This window comes from Podarcis vaucheri (assembly GCF_965113315.1).
Source record: "Podarcis vaucheri genome assembly, chromosome: 8".
NCBI lineage: Eukaryota > Metazoa > Chordata > Lepidosauria > Squamata > Lacertidae > Podarcis > Podarcis vaucheri.
The window spans coordinates 48,179,459-48,200,714 of record NC_138766.1 but is presented as its reverse complement, the minus strand read 5'-3'; the positions used below and the strand labels follow the sequence as shown (position 1 = coordinate 48,200,714).

The 21,256-nt window shown below is 41.1% G+C and overlaps 1 protein-coding gene across 13 annotated transcripts in view; it reads right to left on the bottom strand.

The window, feature by feature from the left end:
- Positions 1 to 21,256, bottom strand: part of GREB1L (GREB1 like retinoic acid receptor coactivator) — a 163,473-nt gene that overhangs the window by 127,664 nt on the left and 14,553 nt on the right. For 10 of the 13 annotated variants that reach the window (XM_082235085.1, XM_082235093.1, XM_082235096.1 and 7 more), the window contains exon 2: positions 16,390 to 16,471. The exons of 1 other annotated variant lie outside the window; for it this stretch is intronic. The gene's annotated coding sequence lies outside the window, so the exon portion shown is untranslated. Of the gene's footprint in view, positions 1 to 3,183; positions 3,307 to 16,389; positions 16,472 to 21,256 lie in introns of all 13 variants that reach the window. 2 more of the 13 variants (XM_082235090.1, XM_082235091.1) reach the window with 2 other exon arrangements.

Sequence of the window (21,256 nt, the reverse complement as noted above, 5' to 3'; positions counted from 1 at the left end):
AGGGTCAGAAAGAAAAGTGGGCAGGGCAATGCATGTTACTCTTACCTTTCTACAGTTACATTTCAACCACATAAAAAAAAAGCCAGAGGATTCTATACACACACACACCTCTTTATCCTCCATCCATCCATCCATCCAAGAAAGAGGCATTATCATAGTTCAACAGATTCCAACCACACAAAAGCACCTGGTGAGTGTGTGGCTGCGGGATGTGGCCTGGGACTAGTTCTGAGGGCTGGATGGAGAGGATTGCATTCAGCCCTTGGGCCTGAGGTTCTCCACTCCTGATTTAGGAAGTCACAAAAAAGCCCTGCACAAACATTGGCTCATCACTCTTCTCGTTAAGTAAAAAGGAGGATGAATCTTCCCATCCCCTCCACAGTGATCATTATGAGAAGGAATGTCTGCTGCAAATTTGATAGGATGATAGCATTACTAGTAGTCTTCTACACAGCATTTAAGAAATTTTAAGAAACCAAAAAACCAGTGCCATTTGAAAGATTCAGTCTGCCACTTTGATTCAGATTGGCATCCAATTGTACCCAAACATACATGAAAACCTGCTGCTTGATCTCCTTGATGTCATGCAAAATTTGGTTGCAATAGCTTAAGAAGTGTCTAAATGCATAGCAAACAGACAACATAATAGATTTACTGTGTTTTCTTCCCAATACAGAAGCCACTTCTTTGTTTCCAGAATTTGGCTGTTTAGTATATCCCGATGGAAAAGCTTTGAAGATGACATTAACACATTTACAAGTTTCTAAAGTTACAAAGGCAGTTATAACAACATTGCTGTTAGAAGTTACATAACTGAAAGCAAACAGGAAAACAATATAATTTTATCACAGAACTGTGTTCAACTTGACTACCATAAGCATTGACAATTTTGGTACCTAATGCTGAGCTTCAAGGATGCTCACTCTGATGAGTCCTTGGAAACAAGCTGGCACAGTTGCAAGATGCATCTGTCTCAAATGTCAGCTTATGTGAGGAAGTAAGGCCATTCCCAATTGCAAGGTTTTTAAAACAATATCACATGAAAAAAGCTGGAAGAGTTTTTTCTTACCAAAAAAAGATCTAGAGATGACTCTCAAGTAAATACCATGAAAAATGTAAGGGCATTACTTAAGAAGACAGATTAAGTCAGAAGAGCAATCAGAATTCCATATCTATCCCACTTCTAGCCACTGCACAAAGACCACCTTCTTTCAGCTTAGATTTGGATCTTTGTGTGGGCAATCTTGATCTATCTGAAGTGCCTGCTACCAGAAACGAACTCAAGCACAGCAGAAGCATAAGTATTCATACGAGATACTGGAAACCAATTGTCTTTCTGCCCCCTTCTACTTTGAGCAGGAGTGCCCATTATGAAATAGTCTACCGTCTCTTGCTTGATCACTATTTGCCACATAAAAGGGCACAATCCAAAAGATAACCCTCCACTGACCACAGAAATCAGCAGGCTGACCTCTTATCTTAATCTACACAGAACTAGTGTTGGCTCCATGTTTTGAAAGGCCTGATGGCAAGACACCCTCCATAGGCCCCTGAGTCTACATCTTCATTGCAGCAGCCATGTTGCTCACCAGCTCAAGACTGTTTGCACATATAACATCAATCCTGAACTACCTGCCAGTCAGTTTCCGGGCCCAAATCAAAGTGCTGGTTTTGACCTATAAAACCTGCTCAGGGCCACAATATCTCAAGGACCACCTCCTCCCATATGAACCGACCCAGATCCTGTGACTGTCATCTGAAGCACTTCTTTGTGTGCCTCCTCCATGAGAGATTCAGAGAGTGACAATACAAGAAAGAGGTCTTTTTGCGGTGATGCCCCATTTGTGGAACGCTCTCCCCAAGGTGGCTCACCTGGCACCTTCATTACATATCTATAGGCACAAGGTAAAAATGTTTCTCTATACATCCAGGCCTTTGGCTGATTAAACAACATATGGCCTTTTAATTGTGTTTGTGGGAGGAAGGGCGTTATTGGTTTGCTATTGGTTTTTTGTTATGTATTTTGTGTTCTCATTTTGATTTTTATGTTGTGAATCGCCCTGTGATCTTTAGATGAAGAGTGGTATATAAATATAAATTTATATAAATTTAAAAAATAATAATTAAGAAATCATGATCATAAATGATCCCTGTGCCTTCCAAGGTATGGTCTCAATCTGCTCCCTTTACTATAAAGGTAAAGGGACCCCTGACCATTAGGTCCAGTCGTGACCGACTCTGGGGTTGCGGCGCTCATCTCGCTTTATTGGCTGAGGGAGCCGGCATTTGTCCGCAGACAGCTTCTGGGTCATTTGGCCAGCATGACTAAGCCGCTTCTGGCGAATCACAGCAGTGCATGGAAACACCGTTTACCTTCCTGCCGGAGCGGTACCTATTTATCTACTTGCACTTTGACGTGCTTTAGAACTGCTAGGTTGGCAGGAGCCCTTTACTATACTAAAGGGGAAGGGGTGTTAGTAGTCAGATCTTGGGCACAATCATTTTAGCTACCAATAAAAAATATCTCCTAACAACTAACAGACAAGTTTTATCAGCCACCTCTCTCCCTAAGTAAAGTAAACTTTGTAAGAGATAAAAACAAACTTTTATCAAATTTCCATGTGAAAATCTGACTTTTCATAGTAAGTGTATGAGCCATTTACAAATTAATTCCATGCCAGCATGAAAAACTTCAAATGACATGAACTGGTTCCACTTTCATAAGCCATGATACTTTTCCAGTAGTGCAGGCATGCATATTAGAAGAACAAATGTTTACTTTCAGGATGAAAGTTATAGGACATTGATGGGTGGGGGGGGGGAGGCCTAACATAGCAATGATCAGAGCTTTCAGTCTTTGTATGGGTCAGAGAAGGGTTCAGGTTTGGTATCAACCTGTAAACTAGAACTGGAACTTTACAAGCTCGTAAACAAGCCATGTATTTATAAAATGCAGCCCAGATTATTATTTGGTTGCAGTTACAAAGAAGTTTAATAACTTTTTTTTTATTTGCTGAAGGTGGTGGCATCTTGTTTGGAATTTAAGAACTGAGTCAAAAGCTCTCAAATGAGAAGTTCCGGCTCAACTTTCAGGAGGGAAAGGGTGGTGGCTCATAAAGTCCTTCAATAAATTTGATAAATGAATAAATAACCCAAGTGAAAAGTTCAGAAGGAGAAATTTACCAGTGGCCACTCTTCCTTTAGTAGTTGCTCTTATTCTGCTGCCATCTCTGTGGTAGCAGGACTCGTCCTAGAATCTTTCAGCCAGTCCTCCAAATTTCTGAAATTGCCTCCTAAGTTTTCCACCTGTGAATGATGTGAGAGAGAGAATGAGAAGTGAGAGAAGTGTGTGTGCGTGTGAGAGAGAAGAGGTATGTTGCCACAAGGAAGAGAGAATAATTCTCTTTTAGATGGGTTTATGAACAGATTATGTTTGTGACCCCATCGCATCAACCTGCCTCTTGCACCAAGTGCCCTCTCATGTCAGAGTTGTTGTTGCACTCTTTTTTTTTTAAGCCCAACTAATTATATGAAAAATATATATGCATGATATACATTTAATATGTATAAAAAGGTTAAGCCCCATGCGGTAATATGTTTCTGCAGCATAGTTTTGTCAGTACTGTATATGTATACAGTTATGTGCATTTTTATACAATTTTACACAGTTATATACATAATTGCTGCTTGCATCTGTTTAAGCTCTGGTTACTTTAGGAAGCTTCTATTTGCAAATAATAATGCACATATAATAATTAAAGAATTGTTCACATTTTAGCAGAACTGGAGGGAGGAAAATTGCGTCTTGTCAAGATTAAGGAGTGAGATAGGAATTAGAAAAAAACAATTGTGTGTGAATAAGCTTGACATCAAGATTTACAGAAAATTCCATCCCTATTTGTCACAGCCCTGGTTTATATTACGAAGGGCAAACTAGCAGCCCAAAGACCAAATCCAGACCCTGAGGCAAATTTAGCTGGCAGCCTGCCAAATTTTAAATCAAGGTGTGGTAAAATGTTTCCTCACAGTGTCATTTGTAAGGGAAAGTAATAAGAAACCTCTGTGTGTATTTCATATAAATGCCATTGTCTACTACATACTTTGAAAAGCAGTTTGTCCATTTGTCCATGCGCTGTCTCTCAAGGCAGATGGATGCCAACAACAGCAATGCCCATATGTTCTCTATAGGTTCGACCACCTCTCGAGATATAACTTCCAAATTTGGCACAAGGGCTCCCAAAGTGGGAGTGAAAGTCTTCATTGATGTTTGGATACCCAGCAGCCATTCTGAATCAAGATGGTGAAGCGAAAAGTGATTTTGACTTGACTTTATCCAATTTGGGGCAGGATGGACACCTCTGAAAATATCGCCACCTCATCTGGCAGGACTTTATCAAATTTGGTGGGATGGTGCCAACCTAAGCCAATTTGGACAGCTCTGAATGTTCAGGGCGGGGCAGAGGCGGAATGCGATGTTTACAGGCTTTTTTGATGGTGTCTCAAATATACGCGATTTCACTTACCGTATTTTTCCATGTATAAGACTAGGTTTTTTTCCTAAAAAGTAATGTCAAAAATTAGGGGGCGTCTTATGCACTGATATATCCCCCCCCCATTTTCTTAAATCTCAATCCCCCAAAATAGGGGGCGTCTTATAGGCGGAAAAATACGGTAAATACACATTGCCTTGGAATGTAACCCCCACGTAAATTGAGGGTGAGTGGGTTGCCTGTAGTTTATCAATCAATTCTTTTTCCCAGGGAACTATGGCAATTGTATCTCTTTGAGGGGAATAAGGGGCCTCCTAACAACTCTCACCACCCCAACAAACTACATTCCCCAGGATACTTTGGGGGAAGCTAAGACTGTTTAAAGTGGTATAACGCTGTTCCTAATACCTGGTGTGGCTGTGGCCTAAGTCAGACCATTACAATATCGTCTATATCAGTGGTAGAGAAACCACACACCCTGGGACGAAATGCAGCCTTCCAAACCCTCAGAAGTTTGCCTCAGAGGTTGACTCCATTAATACTGTAAAAATAAATTTTTTGTGGGAATACAGTACCTTATTCCACAATTCATAGGACAACTCTGTAGTTGGTCAGAATCCTGATGATTTAGATGGCATGTATAGCTCATTGCTAATGCAATGGGGCTTCCACTATTCCTCCCTTTTCTTACGGTTCCCCCTAATCTGCTCCAGAGGTTTCACCAATCCTCTGGAGCATATTTTTCAGGAGCTGAAGGGGAATATTTTTCAGAGGGCTGAAGGGGAAACCCAGACTCTGTTAGATTTCACCCAGTTTGAGCAGGGGTTACCAAATTATGTCTAGCTCTGGATCTCTCACTGATAAATATTGTGGGCTGGATCCAGACATAGTCATACTTCACATATAGACCCACTGAAATCAATGGAATGTAAATGAATCACAACTAACTTAAGCCCCATTAAATGTCAGTGGGTCTGTTCTAACACAATGTATAAATCCTGGATCAAATTCAATTTTAAAATTCATACTATAGTAACTGTAACACTTATGCCAGTAAATCCCTTCATGAAATATCTGAGCTCAGGAAAGCACAAACCATATCTACATATGTTAAGACAGAGTCAATAATTTTTCAGCTTCTCTTAAAAATGCTTAATGTGAAGTATCCACCTCCCAATCTGCAATTACGGACGGTATCAATCAGAGGATTCAGTTATTAGCTAGCACACACTACTGCAGCACAAACGTTTCAAAAGTAATTACTACTTCACCCTGACTGCCTGCTGTAGGAAAAAAGACAAGGAAGAAACAGGGCTTTTTTTTTTTTACCTTTTTCTACAAAAAGTACTATAGTTGATAAAAAGAGAATGCAACTGATTCATTACATCAATTAACATTTGATTCCCCTTTTTGTTCTCATTCAAAAAAAGCATTGTTCAAATTGCCCTAATTTGAAAACAGTAACAGTAAGAGTAGGAAATACTTGACAATGAAGATGTGAAGCCTCTAAAAACCAGTTACCTTAGTAACCATTAGAATGTAGAAGAATAAGAATACACCAACAGTCAGGACTTCATTTCAGATTCTAAGGGGTTTAGGTTGGAATACAGTCAGCTTTCATTAGCTTTTTGTTTTTCTCAGCGGGTCCTTGGACTTTGAAAGGAAACCTGAATGACAGCTAAGAGCAATTCCAGCCTTACTCTTGATTACCCATGCCAAATAGGACTGCTTTCTCCAGTGTAAACTTCCCAAGCAAACCACAGTGAGCTAGCCCTGAATGGTATTGTGAGTTATAGTCCTGAACCCCAAATCATAATCCATGTAGTTTAGTGCTCTCTCATGTGTGGAATAAAATGGCATACTTTTGTAGGTATACCAAGTTAACCTTTAACCAACAAAGGGTAAAAAACTTTTTTTAAAAACCCACAAAAACTCACTCTCTCTCTCTCTCCACCCTTATAAATGGTGGAGGGGAACATGAAGCTTCACAACTATAAGCAACTACAGTGGTACCTCAGGTTACAGACACTTCAGGTTACAGACTCCGCTAACCCAGAAATATTTCCTCAGGTTAAAAACTTTGCTTCAGGATGAGAACAGAAATTGTGTTCTGGCGGCGCAGCAGCAGCAGGAGGCCCCATTAGCTAAAGTGGTGCTTCAGGTTAAAAACAGTTTCAGGTTAAGAACGGACCTCCGGCACGAATTAAGTTCTTAACTCGAGGTACCAATGTATGTTTATTACCACTTTAGAGACTGGGAAATAGAGACTAGAAGTAGAGGCTCAGAAAGCTTAAAGAAACCTGCCAATGTCACTCGTGATCTGTGTCAGAAGCAGAAATAAAGTATGAATAGATCATGGTACTGTAATGTGGGAAAGTAGTGGCCAATTTTATTCTGGTTTGGGTATACTACTATTTTTGGCAGAATGTTCATTTTTAAAAACAAAAACAAAACCTTATCTATGAGTTGCCACTTGATCCTAAATATTTCTTCTTAGTCTTTTAAACTGAGCAGTAGGGAAAGTAAACTTACCAACAGTAAAGTTTGGAAATCTAGTGCTTCCTTCTTCTTTATGAAGAACATAGTAACACAAAGTATCTGGTTAGGATACAAGTAGGCTAGCAAATGAAATATTTTTGTCAGTTCTCCCAAATATATACATTATCAGAGGAATTGCTTTGGTAGGCTAGAGACAATACAAAATGTTACTTTAAAGGTTAGTTAGAACCATAAGTACCGGTATTATGATGCTTAAGAGCATAACTTATTTGTTCTGCTTACATGAAGTAGAATAACTTGTCAACATAAGGAAAGAAAACACCTTGAATATGTTGCTATCTACCATTAGAAAATAATAAGAAGAAAATTATGCTTATGAACAGCTCTACTTGTTTAATGCTTAAAAATGTGTGCCTTCAAATAAGTATTGTGTTTCAGCAGGCATCTCTCAGTTTCTTTTCTTAGCAGAAATTAGGTGGTTCAGTCTCTGAAGCTAATGAGATCTGGCCCTAGTCAGTACTGGGATATCTTATGAACATTGTTTAAGATTGTCCTGAACCACACCATCTATGACTGCGATGGACAACTGAATTTACTAAGTTGAAAAATATAATGACAACCACTTAAATACTGGTGACTAGGTCATGCATACAGTAGTACACTCAACATGCCTCAATGCTGAAATAGAATGTAGATGCCCTTTTGCTCATTCAGAGTGCTTGTACCTACAGATAAACTTGAATCAAGGCCAGAGCACAGATAAATTCAGGACCATTTTCAATCTCTAGCTGTCACTTTTAAAGAAGTATAAAACAGCTTGCCTTATATAAATTATTTAAATCCACTTCTGAAACCAAATGTTGGAAATGCCAATGCATTCTACTTGTATTGTTTTGCAATTACTGTATACAAACTAAAATGATAATAAATGTTTTGGTTTTTTAAAAGAGGGAACACCAATTGGCTCCCCTGCTCTGCTCTTTTTCTTGTTTGTTTTTTTTTACACAAAGGCATCAGTGCTCACAGCTTTAGCACAATTATTCAATCAGTGATATTACCTCCTGTAATTCCAGAGTGTCTGTTATTACTATCAGTTAAACTACAGCTATCCAGTGTTAAAATACAGCTATCCAGTGTTTACAAATGATGGGATTCAGGAGGGAAGAGATGCCACCAGTGGTATTTGGGATTGTATATGGGCCCTAAAGAGAACCAATTGTTTGAGAGAGACAAAAGCTAATTCAATAGGAAGCCAACCATCTCAGGACAGATGGTCACTGCTTCAGGTTTCATCCCTCCCCACAACAAAAATAAGCTTAGGAGGTATTTTCTGTTACTAAGCAACAAGCTGAAGAAGGCATAAGTCTTTTACTACATGTTATTTCCCCTGCTTCTTTCTGATTTAATGTAAGAAAACAATGTCGTTCTCCAAAATGGTGAGTTTTAAAGAGGGGCTGAAATCAGCTCAGCTGTGAATGTTTCCGCTAAAGCTGGCATTTTAAACCTTGAAAGCACATGATTAAAGTGGTTAAAGTTACTAGCTTTAAAAAAATCACACTTTCCAGGCTTTGATCACTTAGCTCTTTAAAAATAATCTAGATCTCTCAGAGAGGGATCCTAACTCCCCCATTTCTTTTTTAAAAAGAAAGCAAAAGCAGCAATGCAATTCTCCTTTGCCACATAAGGAAATGATTAGATTCACATGTGCCTGGAACCTGCCAGAGTTCAAGGCTTTCTGCCTTATTTTTCCTAAGTGCTTCAGCCCCAGACCGCAAACCTGACGTACGTTGCCTTTAAAAAAAACAACCCAGCAACATAAAACCATGACAATGTAAAGCTGCAACCATAGGGTCTGTTTTTGTCTGTGTGGTATCTATGCACATAAGTAGAACTATATGCATGCCGAGAGACCTTGGGGAGGGGGGAGGGGGAAATACAGACTTTGACATAGGGAATTAACAGTAAAAAACGTCACAAGAAAGCTTGCAACCTCGCCTAGCAAGTTTACTTTTTTGCAAGGTTTGCAAAGATTACAACACAGCCATCTAAACCAGCCTGCAAAACACTAGAAGATACTGCTAGATTATATACACACTAGTAAAGGCAACTCAAGTTAATGAAGGTATCTTGATTAAAGAGGGGTGGGTGATTCTCCCACACCCTTTACCAGTATAATTGTATTATATTTGTGTTTAAGCTCCAGAACAAACAAACAAACAAACAAAAAAGATTAGTATTCCTTTGCATCCTTCACATTTCTAATTTATTTAAGTAAAGCCTAAATGGCTCCAAAATGTCTGCAAGTTTCACCAATCAAGAATAAACACTGGAAACTGGGGAGGGGGGGGATGCAAGGAGTAGAGAGAGAGAAGATCTAACAGGGATTCGAAAATGCTATCAACATTTGTATCCCAGGGGGAAATCTGGTGAAGGACTGTCCTGGCTGTGGAGAAGAGGAAGAAAGAATGAAGGATGAGACAAGTAGAGGGAGGAGAGGGAAGGAGCCCTTTGGCTCAATTCAGATTAGGATCAAGAAAGAACAAACAGGTTTGTTTGACCCCATTTCATGCAAGTGGGTTACCAGAGGCCTAGCTACAAAGAGACAGAGTTAAAATTATCCACACGAGTGACCTGCAATAAAACAAGATTTACAGTTATGATCTTCTTTACCCCCCAAAATGTGATGGAAAGATACTAACTTCTCAAGACAGTAGCTGATCATCTGTTTAAAGTAGGGGGCCCCTTGATCTGTTACCAACACATTCTTAAGCTGTTTTCACAAGGGATGCCAAATAGGTTTTGCACGTCCTGTTTCCCCAACTCAATGCAGTACCTACAGTGTGCGCTTGGATTCAGTCCGCACAGTGTACATACACTTAAAAACAAAACAAAAAAAGTGAAGAAGAGGCCACCTTCTGCCTTCTAACTCACATTAAGAACATTTACACATTCTAGACGAAAAGGCGTCAGCAGCACTAGGTGGAAAAAACCCCTGTAGACTACAAAACATATGGTCAAATAAAAAAAGGAAGAGGGGGAAAGCTGTCCACAGCATGTGGTCTGCAAATGCTTTAACTTGTGTGTCCATCACTAACTGCGCTGTGCCTTTCCCAAGAAGGACTCATCTGTTTGACTCCTAAACTTTGAGACACACAGCCCCATAGACACACTGATATGCCAAACTCAGCTAACAACCTTGACTAAAGAGTCCATTTCCACCAATCCTCACCTCCAAAGAAAACCAATACCAATTGGGAAAGCAGCCAGGTCCTGGTCTTCTTATTCTGCATTGCTACATTTGTCCCCTGTGCTTACAATCAAATAGGCATGATGCAAGAAGCAAATTGGATGGCGGGACAGCACAGGAAAACAAATAAATACAGGCACTAACTACAATGGGCGATAACTGAGGAAAAGGAGGAGCAAAATGCGAGCAGGCAGTGCTTTTTACTGGGGGGATGCAGGGGTGCGCATACCCCTAAACATCTTGTGAATCTAAGTTTGGCCTCATTGAGGGGCAGTATTTCAATATGAGTAGGAAAATGAGAGTACCCCTAAACTTTTTTTTTTTTAGGAAAAAAGCACCGGCAGCAGGTACCAGTAGAACCAATTATGCGTAGACCATGCTTGTCTCATTTCTCCCTGTGATGCTAACCAAAATATAAAGCCGTATCAGAGGTCAGAATGGGTGTAGTCAGACAACAAGGTTTAGTCTCACTTTATTCTTGACTAGCCAGTACTGAAAATCATAGAACTGTAGAGTTGGAAGGGACTCTGAGGATTATCTAGTCCAACTCCCTGCAATGCAGGAATATGCAGCTGTCCCATATGGGGACCGAACCTACGACCTTGCTGTTGCCAGCACAACACACTAACCAACTATTCTTCCGGAAAAAAATGGAAGACATTTTTGTTTCAACAAGCTTTCCCCTCTGGATGAAAACACCTCTGCCAAACAATTTTGCATTGTTTCAAATATAGATTTTATCTATTTTTAAGGTATGTCTGTAAATTGCCTTAAGACCTGGCTCACAACCACACCATACATTCAAAGCACATGGCTTCCCAAGAAGAATGCAGGGAACTATAGTTTACCCCTCACAGAGCTACTATTCCCAGCACAAATAAGAAACAAAAGTTCCCAGGCTTCTTTGAGGGGAGCCATGCACTTAAAATGTGTTTTAAATGTATGGTGTTGATGTCACACACACACACACACACACACACCCAGAGAGAGAGAGAGAGAGAGAGAGAGAGAGAGAGAGAGAGATTCAGAACAATAGTCAGACCTCATCTGGACTACATACAGCGCTGGGAACTGTGCTCTGAGGAGAAAGTATATTTGGGGTGGGGGGGAGAACTTCAGGCCCAGGAGCGAAATGAAGCCTCCTCATGACTATCTATAGCCCTCAGGACTTTCTCTAGGCCAAGCCCCCCCCCCTTCCTCAGGCCCCACCCTTCACTGCCCCTGATCTGTTCCCACCTTGAGTGCTTTTTCCTAGTTGGAATGTGTTCTTGAACTGTGATTATGCCTCTTGCTTGCCTGGGTGGATGATATATAGGGTGTGGGGGTGTATAAACCTACGAGTTTCACATGTCTGGAATGTAGTCTTGCAAAGGTAAGAGTTGCATCCTTTGCTCTGTCCACCTTTTGCCTCTGGCTACCACTCTCCATTGGAATCCAACCATAAGGGATTGCAGCCCTCTGGCTCAAAAGGGCTCTCTACCCCAGAGGATGACAAATTGGAAAGGGTTCCAGGAAGGGCAATGACGATGGTCAAAGGTATGGCAAACAAGGAAAGGTTGAAGTATTTGGGTGTGTTTCAGCTAGAAAACAGAATTTGTGAGAGGTCTTTAGAGCACTCTACTTCAAAACATTTGACAGGCCATGTATTCTCTGCTGCCCCAAAGGGAAGGACTACAACTAGGAAGAAAGTTACAGGAATGAAGGTGTTGACTGACTAGTAGGAGAAATGCCTTGATGCTAGGGCAGTTCAATAATTGAACTACAGTGGTACCTCGGGTTACAGACACTTCAGGTTACAGACGCTTCAGGTTACAGACTCCGCTAACCCAGAAATAGTACCTCAGGTTAAGAACTTTGTTTCAGGATGAGAACAGAAATAGCGTGGCAGCGGTGTGGCAGCAGTGGAAGGCCCCAGTGGTACCTCAGGCTAAAGTGGTACCTCAGGTTAAGAACAGTTTCAGGTTAAGAACTGACCTCCAGAATGAATTAAGTTCTTAACCCGAGGTACCACTGTATTTACCTAGAGGGGTAGTGGGCCAACCCTCACTAGAGGTCTTTAAGCAGATGTTGAATACCCATCTTTGAGGGACTCTCTAGCACTAGATTTCAGTCATCAACCATAGGTCTGGACTAGAAAGGTTGCCCCCGACTCTAGGATTCTATAATCAGTCTCATTTCAGCCCAGAAATTTATTTTTGATATTTATATCCTGCCTTTCAATGTCAAAGATATCTAGGATAAAATGCAACAAAACAAGCTAAAATGCAATTCTAATAAATGATGGAAGAAATCCACAGCTTGACCATCAAGCCCTTCTGCGCCTTTACTAATTGAAGTTTGTATAGTTCCAAGCAGACAAAGAGCAGGACAAGTCATGCACAGGTGGTAATGGTACTTTTGCCGTACTGGGCAAAAGTCGCTGTTTCTGGTGCATATATTCTAGGGTTCCAGAAATGGGACAAACCCTCCATCTCTCGTTGTGTGTGTGTGTGTGTGTGTGTGTGTGCATGCACGCACACATACATGTAGACTCACAGAGCTGAAGTGTCAAATGATACATGTACACATTGTTCACTACTGTACTCTACCCAAGGTTCATCCCACACCATGAAAGCTAAATGAAACCTCCAGGTATAGAGTAGCATAACTCTGCATGCCAGCTCCTGGGGAGAAACAACGGAACATAGCTATCATCCTCCTGTCCCGGCTGCGAGTTTCCTGCAGGTCTGACTGGCCCCTGGTAGAAACACACAATGCTGAACTAGAATGTACCTTGGTCTGATCAAACAATAAAGTTCTCACTGAGGGTATTAGATAACTATTAAGAGAGACCACTCTTCTCATCAGTTGTCTGCAGTCAATGCGCACTGCTTTGCAATCTGATTTTTCCACATCGTTACACACCCACTTTTGCACAGAGCAGCTGCAGCAACGTACTTTGGCAAGTGCCAGTGAAATGAAGACGCTAAGCAAGCAACTCCTAACAGTTTATTGTCAAATAATAAAGCATTTTATGCAAAGCAAACCACTCTACTTCTTAAATAAACTATCTAAATAAACCCACGGTTATTTCTAAACAGCCAAATCCCAGATAAGAACAGCATGCAGAAAAAGCCTCAAATAATACAACATAGTCTAAGTAACGATGTGTTCAAACACTATGCCTGGGTTCCTATACATTCCATTAAAGGTAAAGGTAAAGGTACCCCTGCCCGAACGGGCCAGTCTTGACAGACTCTGGGGTTTGTGCGCCCATCTCACATCTATAGGCCGGGGGCCAGCGCTGTCCGGAGACACTTCCGGGTCACGTGGCCAGCGTGACAAGCTGCATCTGGTGAGCCAGCGCAGCACACGGAACGCCGTTTACCTTCCCGCTGGTAAGCGGTACCTATTTATCTACTTGCACCCGGGGGTGCTTTCGAACTGCTAGGTTGGCAGGCGCTGGGACTGAGCAGCGGGAGCGCACCCCGCCGTGGGGATTCGAACCGCCGACCTTTCGATCGGCAAGCCCTAGGCGCTGAGGCTTTAACCCACAGCGCCACCCGCGTCCCATATACATTCCATATTTGGAACTAAATTCCTCCAAGCCCAGTAAGGCTTGCTCCTGAGTACACATGACCAAAGGCATAGTTTGGGGGGGACAGGGCGCACTGGGTGCCACATTGTGGGGGGCAGCACTTACTGCAGGGCCTGCAGCTTGCCCAAGCCACACATCTCTTCTGGGACTGACATGGTGGCTCGGGCACCTGCATGCTCTGCGCTGCCCGAAATGGCAGTGTGGGGCTTGCGTCTGCCCATTGCCTCCCCCTCAACCGCCCTATAGCTGAGGGGGAGTCTCTGCATTGCGCCCTGCCCAGGTCACCCCGCCCCATGGGCGGCTTGCTCTGCCCCCGGGCGCAGGGCGCACGCATCGCCCGAGACACCCAGGCAGCTAGCTATGCCACTGCACATGCCTAGGTTCAGGCTGCATAAAAGTAATAAGTGAGCTTTGCTTCACAAGCATTGACTGTCCTATGCAGTTGGTAAGGCAACCTGCAGATCAGCCTCCCCCAGTCTGGTGCCCTCTGGTGTTTTGGAGTACAACTCCCATCAGTCACAGCCAGCACTGTAGTCCAAAACATCAGGAGGGCACCACGTTGGGGGAGGCTGATGTAGACATACACAGGAGTATCCACGTGTTTCTTTGTGATGTGTAAGAGGCATTATCACAGTACCCCACTAAGGATGGGCTAGCCACGGTACACTTGCGGATTCCCGTATTCACATTTTATCTGTTTTGATCTAAACTGTTGTTCATTTGGGAGGGGTTGGTCCCCTTCCTTAGTTAACCAGCTACAACTATGTTCGAGAGTCAGAGGTAATTCTGCACTAAAAGAGAATACTCAGGTTGTTTCATTCTGTGTTCTGAGTAGTACAGTGGTACCTTGGTTTGTGAACTTAATCCGTTCCGGAAGTCCGTTCTTAAACCAAAGCATTCTTAAACCAAGGTGTGCTTTTCCATAGCAGCGGGGGACTCAATTTACAAATGGAACACACTCAACAGAAAGCGGAACATGTTCTGCTTCCAAGGCAAAGTTCCCAAACCAAAACACCTACTTCCGGGTTTGCAGCGTTCTTAATCCAAGTTGTTCATAAACTAAGCTGTTCTTAAACCAAGGTACCACTGTAGTAGAAACAGACTCTTTCCTGTTGGCTCTCCCAGTAAGTGTACAGAAGGGAACTTTCACAATAAGACTATTTTCCTTTTCTTTCTATATGTTACTCCAGCTCACTTCCTGACTTCCTGTGTTTGATGATGCTGCGAGCAGCATGAGATGCCTTCTCACCACATTTGAATAGTTTCCAAGCCTCATGTCAACTTAAACGGGTGATTTCCCAAAACAACTCCAAGCACATACTCCTCCGCCAACTTTGATCTGCAGCAGCTGTGCAAATTGCAATTCAGCAAGTGGCAGAGGAAATTTCAGTGAAGAATTACGTTTAAAACGAGCTATAATTTTGACTCCACAGACATATTATAGGGAATATGTAATCTAACCACTGGTTCACATTGCCTCCCACATATTGCAGCAATACCAGATACAGCTGGAGGGGGGAAGGGGGCAGGGAGAAGCTGTCACACATTCAAAACCAATATAAGATAGTCATTATGAAAAAATCACTTTGACAAGGCTTTTATATCATCATATAATGCAACTTCTTTCACATCCCAAAAATGGGACCTTCAAAGCACCGGGCAATCATAAAAGACACCCAACAAAGCAATATAAAAAAATAAATAAAACACAGCTAAAAACAAAGCAGGAGCAATTATCACTCCAATCAACAAAGAGAGCATAGAAGTCATTAAATTTAAACTAATTCCTAAGAAGGCTCTACATTTAGAAACAAACAATGAACCAATACCCACATGGACAGCAGCATCTTCACTTCTCATTGAAAGGCAAAAAGGAGATTAGTTGCCTCTCCAGGGATTTCCAAAGCCATGGTATCAGCACTGAAAAGGTCCTCTTGTATGCCCACTCACTGTGCCCCAGCTGGGGATGGGAGGGTCTTTGCTGCCAATTGAAGCATTTGGGCGAGTCCATATGACAAGAGACAGTGTTTTAAACAGCCTGGTCTCAACTCATTTAGGGCTTCTTAAAGGTAAAGGACCCCTGACAGTTAAGTCCAGTCACAAACGACTCTGGGGTTGTGGCACTCATCTCGCTTTACTGGCCGAGGGAGCCAACATTTGTCCGCAGACAGTTTTTCTGGTTCATGTGGCCAGCCCCCCTTTTTTAAGGTGAGAAACAAACAAAAGGCAAAGCAAACAAACTATGAACAGGAAATATGCTATTGTGTCAACCAATTTATAGACTAAACCTGGTGGCTATAATGCCTATGAATGTTTATGGAATACAAACAATTCAAAAAAGTTGAACCGTATGATAAAAAAATAAAAGGAATACAATTAAAAAACACTAAGGATGTACAGCTTTTAAACAAAAGCTATAGGAAACAGAAATTTCAGATTGCTAAAAAGATGAACTGTAAAAATATAATAATAATGTAATCACAGTATGTGCAAAAAACATAATGACAGGTCTAAGACGGAAAAACTCAGCATAACGTTAATTTTCTCAATATTCTTCAATGGTGTTTGTTGAATACCTGGAATGCCAGATGTGTTTCAGCTTGGTCTGCTTCTCTCAGTGGCATGTATTTCTGTATAGCAGTTCCTTATGCATAAGTTCTACATACAAAAATAAATAAATAGTTGTATTAAAAAATATAATGAACAAATTGACCATTTATCTTCACAATACTTAAAATAATAATGTGCTCACCATTTATCTCAAGATAGCCAGTGTCTTCAGCTTGCAATAATTTACAGAATAACCAGTTAAGAAAATTATATTAAAATCTTATTTAAAAGAATCATTTTTTGTATACACACATATTCACAACACACTCAGCAATGTACAAACATGGAATCTGATAGGTCCTGTAAGATCATGCAAAGGTTCTGCTGAGATTATTATACCTAACACAACATGCATACCTGATCTCACAATTGTAATCAGGTGTACAATTGCAATGCTTAGCCATTGCATGGCTTCTGAAAAAACTTACATTAACTTGTATTCTGTGAACGTATGTATTAATACAGCATAAAATCAACAATGGCAAGACATTTACTAACATTATTCTCAATAAGCATACATTTTCAGTTTCCTACATAACAAATGTCCATTCTAATTTTTTCATTAAATCCATTTAGAACTACTGCATTTAATTTATAGACCCACCTGACTTCCTTCCTTTTTAATTGTGTAATGGCTTCCCTGAACCACATGCTTTCTCAACACAGGTTCTCCAGCACTTTGAACTGATCCCAAATAAGAGTTAAAACCGTAAGCACAAACCACAATTATAAATGTGTATTGTAATTGTGATATGGCCTGATTGCATACATATTAAGGAAAGAAACTGCACTCAAACTGATACAGACATCTGAACCTAAGAAATATTATTTTCTTAAAACACTTACTCACGAGGAATATTTTTTTGCTACAACTCTCTTCCTCCTTTCTTGTTCCTAAAAGGCACAACAAGCTCATTATTCTAGCTTGTCAAACCCACGTTCTGGCCTATGAGGCAGGGAACTGTCTATTCATTCATTCATTAAAAATATTTGCATACTGCTTTTAATTAAAAAATATATAAACAGTTTGCAACAACCATACACATATACAATAGAAAGCATGTAAAATTTAAAATCTGAGATCAGCTAGGCATTACAGTAATTCCTTAATTGAGTGCAGAAGCTAGGTGGCATACAAATGTTTTCTCCAGACATTTCAAGTACAAAACAGGAAGCGACTGCTGAATCTCTACTGGCACAGCATTCCCCAGGACCAGGCCGACGACATTAAAGGCTTAGTTTCCTGCTGCAGTCAGATGAGCCTCGCCAACTCAAGGTTTCCTGTGCACCATGTAACCAGTCTTTGGGAAATCCAAAATATGGCATCCTACATGGATTTCCAAGTTAATGACCCAAATCACCAGTGTATCTTCTTATTTCATTTGGAAATGGCTGGTTCCTAACAGCTTCATAATGCAAAACTTGCTCTATACGTTTCTTCTACTTTGCTCCTAAACCACAGAAAGAAAATGTCCTGCTGTTCTCATTAAATGTATCGTTACGTATTCTTTTTTGTCTCTGTGTCTTGAGAAGTCATGCCACCTCCAATTTCTTTCACCAAGTTACTTGTTTTCCTGTTAAATGGGTTCCCTCAACGAAAAAGGGTTGAAAACCACTGATTTCAACAACGGAAAGTAACCTGTTGAGACAGGTTTGTCTGCAGCAATCTGCCTGCTGCTGAAAACTATAAACTAGGGTCAAGTTTGCCTCTCTCTCTTGAAGAAAATGATCAAGCAGACAGTACAAGTAATCCTCGTATTAGGTGGATTTTCTAGACTCAGTCCAGTCAGGGTTTGGAACTGAGCTAAAGTGAGAAGCCACATTGTTTTGTCCCTATGCACAAACTGGTGTGTGTGTGTGTGTGTGTGTGTGTGAGAGAGAGAGAGAGAGAGAGAGAGAGAGAGAGAGGAGACAGACGGAGACAGAAACAGAGGGAAAGAAACTGTTCACTCTTCTGGACCTTCCAGTGGCTTTTGATGAAATTGATCATCAAATTCTTCAGGAGTATATGGCACTGTCTGGCAGTCTATCTGTTCCCAATTGCTGGACTGCTACCAAAAGAGAGCACTTTAGGATGGCAGCTCCACCCCACCAGTCTTTGTCTTGTGTGGCACAACAAGGGTTTGAACTTATCGCCTGTGCTTTTCAATATCAACACCTGCTCTTAAAAAACAACGTTTTTCAGTTTAATTGTGAAGTTTTATTGCTTGTTGAAAGTGGGTTTTTTAAATTATTGTTGCAACTTTTGTATTTTGAGTAGCACTTGGATTTTCCTTTGAAAACTGCAGATAAATGGTACAGAAATGCTAAATAAACAAAATAAGCATTCTTGCAGTTATAAAGACTCTTTGGATCCCATCCAATGTGTCCTTAGATGTCGTCATTTAATTGCCACAGCAGTAATTCACTCACCATTACCATTTGTACTGTAACAGTTAAAATTTGGATGGAGAATTAGAAGTCTTTTATATATATTTCCCCAAATCTCATCAGCAAACTACACCAATTTTCCCTCCATATGCTCTTTTTTATGTCATTAATGGCTGAAGGCAACCTCCCACTCACCTATTTCAATGTCGCACATGTAATCCAATTCTCCTGATAAGCAGCTGTTCTCTTTCCTGACATTATACAGAGTTACTCAGAATTCACAATTTGCACTCGGAAATGGTGAAGGTCAGTCTCAGAACTGAGGATAGGGAGCAAGACAGTCAGCTAAGGCTGCAGTCTTAAGGATGCTTACTTGGAGATAAGTGCGGCTGACATCAAAAAGGCTGGCCTCCACACAAGAACCTTCAGAATCAGCTTGTAAAACTGAACATATATTCATGTTTTGGATGCAGTTCACAGTAAGGAGATAAGAATTAACCACGCACAGAACCAAGAACTGTGGAAGGAGAGAGTATGGAGCATCTGGAAATCCCTTCACTCCCGTAGCAATTTGGCAACTATCTTGGTTTAAAGACAACTGCAGATCTGTGTGGAGACTGCAGTAAGCAGAACATGCCCCAACTATGCAGACGACTCCTCCTTCTCAAGAAACATATGCAGATAATAAAAAGAGGCTTTGTTTCAGTAATAAAAAGAGGCCACTACTATTGTCAAACACTAGAATATTTTCAGTACAGTGGTACCTCTGGTTACGTACTTAATTTGTTCCGGAGGTCCGTTCTTAACCTGAAACTGTTCTTAACCTGAAGCACCACTTTAGCTAATGGGGCCTCCTGCTGCTGCCGCGCCACCGCGTGATTTCTGTTCTCATCCTGAAGCACAGTTCTTAACCCAAGATACTATTTCTGGGTTAGCGGAGTCTGTAACCTGAAGCGTATGTAACCCGAGGTACCACTGTACTAGAGAATAGGGAATTCAGTATGAGAATAATGAAAACATAAAATAGATGAGTGCTGATGAAACGTACATACAGTGGTACCTCGGGGGTTAAGTACTTAATTCGTTCCAGAGGTCCGTTCTTAACCTGAAACTGTTCTTAACCTGAAGCACCACTTTAGCTAATGGGGCCTCCCGCTGCCACTGCGCTGCTGGAGCACGATTTCTGTTCTCATCCTGAAGCAAAGTTCTTAACCTGAAGCACTATTTCTGGGTTAGCGAAGTATGTAACCTGAAGCGTATGTAACCTGAAGCGTATGTAACCTGAAGCGTATGTAACCCGAGGTACCACTGTACTGTATTGCATTTTTTTCCTCCATTGCAACCCACACCTGGAATTATCATCCAGGTCCTCTAGGTCATCGCCCCCCAATCTGGTGTCCTCAAGTTATGGACTTCAACTCCCAGTTTTCCTAGCTGGCTGGAACTGATGGGAGTACAAAACACATGAAGGACACCATGTTGAGGGATATGGATTTTTCTACTCTTTACTTGGCTGGAGAACTGCATTGCAAAATTCAGAGAAGTGCAAATTTAGAAGAATGCCTGTGTTTCAGGCTGCGTATTTTTTTCAGAAAGTGGAGATTAGGTAGGTTCACCTTTAAATGTGAATTGTATTTGATTTCTTCCCCAACCCTAGCTTCTGTTAAAGGAAGAGGCCCAGCAGCAAAGTTGGCAAACCCTAGATCTCTAGAATATACAGAACTTACAGTAGTGATGCACAAAATTTAGGGGTAGCCCAGTCTGAATAAATGCAAAATTCACAACAGGGAAACATAATCACTGGGACTAACCAAAGCATAACAAAATAGCTTTCAGGTTTTTGTAACATTTCGGTCAGTCCCAATATATTGCCGTATTGTGGGTTACTTCTGTCACTTGATATGGTTATCTATGGTTTTGGGGTTTTTTGCATGAATTAAGATGAGACTAGATATTATTTTTCTTTAGCAAGCATAATACTGGTGAAAATAACAGTAACTCACCTTATATAAGGCAGAGCTCAACCTGACACTAAACACAGGTCCTAACACTGAGCTGTTGCAACAGCTATTACTTACTATGCACCCTGGGGTTGCTGCTTCTTCCCTGGTGGAGCCACTGTGATTTTAACACATGTGGAACAGGCAGATATTCAATAGGTGCAGATTTATCCATAAAAGTGAGTCAAAGTTATTTCCTAACTTTGGGCTATGGTTCTCACAAATGCCTTGTTCAAGTTATTAAGCCCTTTACTGACATGTATTTATATACCGCTTGATTGTAAAAAAACAAAACAAAACAAAAACCTCAAAGCAATTTACAAAAAGATAAATACAAAATTATGGTACCTATGTCCGTCAATTTTTTTTTAATCACACAGCTGTTGTTTAAAAAGGGTCTCTATTGGAAAAAGAGAGAGAACACTTTAAGTTGGTCCCAGGCATTGCCTCTCATGGCTGTAAT